Source organism: Pantherophis guttatus, chromosome 2, assembly GCF_059756535.1.
Source record: "Pantherophis guttatus breed Tessera chromosome 2, ASM5975653v1, whole genome shotgun sequence".
Classification (NCBI taxonomy): Eukaryota; Metazoa; Chordata; class Lepidosauria; order Squamata; family Colubridae; genus Pantherophis; species Pantherophis guttatus.
In genome coordinates, this window is record NC_142064.1 from 276,738,022 (window position 1) to 276,743,754 (window position 5,733).

Genomic DNA, 5,733 nt, shown 5'->3' on the forward strand with positions numbered 1-5,733 from the left:
ATGTGGGATGAATTTAGTCTTGGGCCTCCTGAGCATTTTAACGGGATATGCTGACTTTTTATATCCACTGTAATCTGGTTCCCACATTGACTTTCCTTGTTGGAAGTCCCCTGGGAGGGTCACATGACCTCAGGGATGCTCCAAAGGTCACAAGTGCAGGGACCAGTTCCTTTTTTCAGCAGTGCTGCAACTTAGAACGGTCTTTAATTCAAGGACTACTTGTAACCGCAGGGAAATTCAGGCAATGTTCAATTTACCTTCACTCATTTGGCGACTGTTCCAGATTATGGCAGCACTGAAAACTCTGACTGGTCCTCGCACTTACAACCATCACAGTGTCCCCACTGTCACATCATTGTGGTTCAGGTGCTTGGCAACCGTGATCACTTATAATGGACTCATCCTGCTGTTACACAACTGCTGTTTGTGACTTTCCCTTCCAGCTTCTGACAAGCAAAGTCAATGGGGAAGCTGGCAGAGAAAGTCATAGTCATGTGATCTCTTGCTTAACGACCAGGGATTCACCTCATGAGCTCACATGACGTTTCACTTAATCACCAGACTGCTTAATGACAAATTTTCCAGTCTCTAGGGTTAAACATGGAGGACGATGTGCAGGAAGGGTTCGGGATGCAAGCAAAGCTTTTAGGAGAGGATAGTTTAACAATTAAGCTTCCACAGAGGCCATTATCTATGAAAATAGATAATTAAATAGCTAACACACGAAGTGTTATAAGAGAAATGCAAATCAAGATGAATTATGCGGGGAAAAAAGAAATCTGGAATTTGCAAATACACTGAGAAAATGGTTGGCATATAAATTGGGCAGAGAAAAATAAAATAAAACCAGTCAAAAAGAGAACAGAAGAGAGACCCAATTGGTCATTGCCTAGCAACAGAGTAAACATTCCGATGAGTGACAGTTGGATGCAGCCTATAATAAGAGGTTGGGCTGGCTTCCTTCTCTTTGCTGGAAACAGCATTTTGCTCTGTTGTGTCTGAATTTCACTCCTGAATCTCGGCCCTTTGGAGCTGCTGAGAACCTCGAAGTGGAGCTTGGACCAACTTTAGAGGATTCTTGGAAGCTTCTCTTTGAAAAACATATTTTGCAGGCAAAGCTTCGCTTTGGTTGAGCTTCCTGGGGACATTTCTGTTACCTGAGAAGGAAACCTGATATTCTCTTACGGGACTAAAATTAAATACAGGCAGCACTTTGCCTGGGATTTTAGGCTGCATTATTAGCATTTTAAAAGGTGACATTTGCACTTTTAACATAGCAGGCTGGGTCTCTTTTTTTTTTAACTTTAAGGAAGTGTGTTTTTCTCTCCTTGGCCAAGGCTGTTTCTTTGGATACGTTTCTTTTTCAGTAACTGCACAACAGAAAGTGTCTCCTGGAAGGCCTTGGATACACTTCCAAGTATTAAGCAAGACACAAATTTATCTAGAGAACATTGGGTACCCCATACGTTTCCCACTTGTGGAATGCCACCTAAAACCATTCATTTCTGTTATTCAAACTTTCCATCTAATCCATCTCTTGTATTGTTTGATCTCTTGCTTTCTGACATATCAGATATACCAAAGGTTTGTATTTGTTTCTGGTCCCTATGTAAAGACTTGGCACACACGCCATATACTTCTTTTAACTATACCCAGTTTGGTGGATTCAAGACACACAAGGACCAACAACAACCTAAGTCTCTAGACAACACACAAACACAGTCCCATACTATTACTACTCACGCTTTCCCACAGCTACTCCCACCTGTATTATGCATTGGGAGTACCGTTAGGGAAAAACATCCCTTTCTAACTGCTTGACTTTTGCACCCCAAAAACCCCCACACCTCCTTCCCCCCCCCCTCAGTTGTTTCACAGCACAGCTTTCACTGGCAATTTTGCTGCACTGTCCCCGGGGAGAGGCCTTGAAGAGACAGGACGAAAGCAGCACAGCTGGTAGCAACTTTCAGGCAGATTGCTGTCTGTCTCACACCCCTTAATAAAGGCTTTTTTCCTTTGCCTGAATTTCTTGGCATTTCCTATTTCCAGGTGGGCAAAGAAGCCCCTTTGCAAAAGAAAAAGCGTCTCAAATTCAGAGTCAAGTTCTTATCCGCTCCAGGCCGAAGTCGGGGTGCCTGAGTTTGGAGGCCGCAGCAGTGCCTGCCTAAAGTGTCTCTCATTAACGGACGATGCAGAGTTACAAATGGGCTGCCTGCAGTCCCTAAAATGGTGGAAGGCTGCCTACAGTCTACTTAAAATGGCAGATGTCTGACCGCCAATGGGATCTGAACCAGTAGTAACGAATTTTACATTTCACCCCTGCAATATACCTTCTTGGCTATGAAAGCAATGCTGGTTCTTTGTTTATCACAAATTATCCCAAATAATAAAATTGTGTGTTCTTTTCAGCACAGTTTAATACAAACAATAACCTTGCAGCCGCAGCCTTTTACTTTTACAAACTTAATAAGAATTAGCCAAGAAACTTTTTCATATCAACAAATCCCAAAGTCAACGTATCATATTTCTCTACCTCAACCCCAAAATCCAGAAGCGGTTTCCAGCTACAAACAAAACTGGATGTATTCTTTTCTTTAATCAAAGCACTTAATCTGGCCATTCTCACTGCTGTCAACATGGATAACAATGGAGTTATCTTTGTTTTAAAAAGATCGGTGTTAAAAGAAAGGTATTTTTTCAAGTTCTTTGTCCATTACTCCTAAAAGAAAAGTTTCTGGTTTAATTTTTATATTCAGTTTGTGATTCTTGCGAATTAAAACATGAATCTTACCCCAATATTTTAAAAACGTTGTGCAATTTTTAATGAGTCGTTTTATTATTAATCGAGTAGAAGATTTTACGTGATCAGCAATGCAGCCAATTCCTTGAGATCCCCAAGTCTGTCCACAAAATGATATTTTAAGAGACTTCTGGGAGGATATCAAGGATGGCTACCACAGCAGAAAAGCCCCTTTTCCTGGACCTCTATATGCGACTCCTTAACAGCCAAGACCCTCCACATACCTCTTCTGCTAGAGCTGATGGGGTGGGCAGATGTAATCAGAAGAGAGGATCTCATTCCATGAAGGACTTCGGAGGTCAAAAACAGCCCCCTCTATTGGACCCGGAAGCAAACTGGCAATGAATGCATCTTATGGAGCAGAGGTGTAAGGGGTGCCATTCTTGGGGTGCATATAACTGCCCACACCACCCCATTTTGTAACATCCGAAACCTTCCAGATGCTCTTCAAGAGCAGCCCCATATAGAGTACATTAGAGTAGCGCATCCAGGATGGCTGCATACATTTGACTAATAAATCAATAAACTCTGGGCATCCCTAAGGAAGCAGTCTGGAGAGGCGGGGGAGGTGGTGGTGTGAGTATCTGGGTCGACCAGCAACGTGGAGAAAGAGGCCCCAGAACAATTGGGCAGGGCAGCTACCTCTCCTTCCTCTGATTTCCGCAGGCAAAGGCTGTCCTGGGCTGCTTCGGCCTGTCTCGTGTTTGGCTCCTTTTCAAAATCCTGGCTCAGGAAGCAGCCAAGCTTTTCAATTGCTAGGAATTCTGCAGACCCACAATTGCCAGAGTCACACAGCGGATTTAACTGGGTCAGTCATGCACCCGGGAGGTTCCTTTGCACAATCTCACTTTGGGTTAACGGCAACCACTTTGGTGAATTGTGTGTGGATCCCATTTGCAGGAGATGCTGCACCATAAACGGACCAGTCAGTTGAAACAGAGGAAGGTTACGCCTGCTGTGGACCCAGAGAGACAAGAGAGGATCTGAAGGGGAGGCTCATCCTGCAGACGGCCGGTTTCCAGGGACTCCCCAGGAATTGGAAGCTCCCTCTAATGGCCTCGGCCTTCTTCATCGGTAGAGATACAGACGGGTGAAAGGGAGGAGAAGGTCCCTCGGTTAGCCGGAGCCTCCATTGGGTTCTGGTTTCCCTGCAAGGCTGGCCAGGAAGTCAGGCTGGAACAGGGGAGGCAACTGTCAGCTGTTTATTTCTGCAGAAATGGAGAGCCTGACTCTTGGAATAGAGGTCCAAATCTAGCATGCTGTGTAAAATACGGCTCAGATATTCATACATAAAGTTTGTTATTTACAAGCCAATCAATGGGAATTCTTTCACAGGATTAGTATTCACATCTGGTCAATTACATCTGTCCTTTTGGGTACAAGATTACATGTGTAAAAACTTCCCATCCTGTCATTGTCAGGAATCGCCTGTCGCAGGTCTGTAGTTTGCCTGCCTGCCTGTCTCACAAAGAGAAAGGGAGTTTACATAATCCAGCAGCTAATTGGATCAGTTCCATCTTTCGCTGGCTTGTTTCTACGTAATTTGATTAATTTCTGTCTGGCTTGGTGCTTAAAACAGTATTTGAGACTTTTCTTCTGATGGGATGGTTTTCCCTTCCCCCCCACTTTGCTAATTGAGAGGAGAAACTGCAAAGCCTCAAGCCAGCAGGGGGCGCCATTCTCCACCTCATCCCTGTTTCCGGAAATTCTTAGGGCCTTGCTGAGACTCTGGGATCTGAAAGATTTTTCAAAGATTGATATTCTTTTGTGTTCTATATTTTATATTCTTGAACTATCAAGCTATCCCCTCCTCTTTTCCACAGACAGGGCCTAATTTCCACTCTGTACATGCTCAGTGGAAAGGTGACTGCAGAAGAAAGGAGATGATTCAAGCCCTGAAAAGACCATTGGAAGTTTCTCATATTTTGTTCATCATAGGAAATGTAAAATCAGCTGAATTTCGGGATCTTAGTAACAACTGTAATCGGAAGAGGGATTTATTATTTTAGTTCAAGGAGTCTCCAGAAGAACCGCCAAAGGAGAGAGCAGCCATCTAAGTTTATTGTGGGAAAAGAGAAGAGTTTGAAGCTTCCTAAAGATTCATGGCTTCACCAGAGAAGAAAAGGAAACAGGGAATTTATATACTGTATTTGATACCTTTGGCATTTTCCCATAGAAAGAAATATCTTCGCCTTGAAGATGCCGCAAAAAAGCCTTTGAGCATTTTTATCCAGAGCGAAGATCATTTGGAGTTTCTGACGTAAAACACGGAATCATAGGACTGGAAAGGACCCCAGAGGTCTCCTAGTCCAACCCTCAGATCCAGGCAGGAGACCTAATACCATCCAAGCCTAACTGTTCTCCAGTCTATTTTTGGAAACTTCCAGTGAGGGAGCACTCACAATTCCAAGATGTAATTTATTCCACTGATTAATTGTTCTCATTTAAAAAAAAAATTCTCCTTCTAGATTGGATCTCTGTTTAACAAGCTTCCAACCCAATGACTTCTTGTCCTGCCCTCTGGGGCTTTGGAGAAGAGGTCAATCCCTTCTTCTCTGGGATAGTCCCTCAAGTGCTGGAAGACAGTTATCCTGATACCCCACTGCCCAGTTCTTCTGTTCCATAGGCTGGGCATTTCTTTCTCTCTCTCTCAATGGTTCATTTAATCTTCCTTGATCACCTTTGTTGCTCCTCTCTGCCCTCTTTCCAGGGTCTCAGCATCTTTTTTGAACCGTGGAGACCAGAAGTGGATCCAGCATTTCAAGGGGGGCCTCACTAGGGCAGGATAAACCGGTATTATCATTTCTCGGGTTCTCTTGATGTTCTCCCTCTGTTGATGCAGCTCAGGACTGCACTGGCCTTTTTGATCCCCTCCCCCTCGCCTGCACCCCTCCCCCCAGGCTTAGGGAGCCCCCCTCTTTTCTGACTCCCTC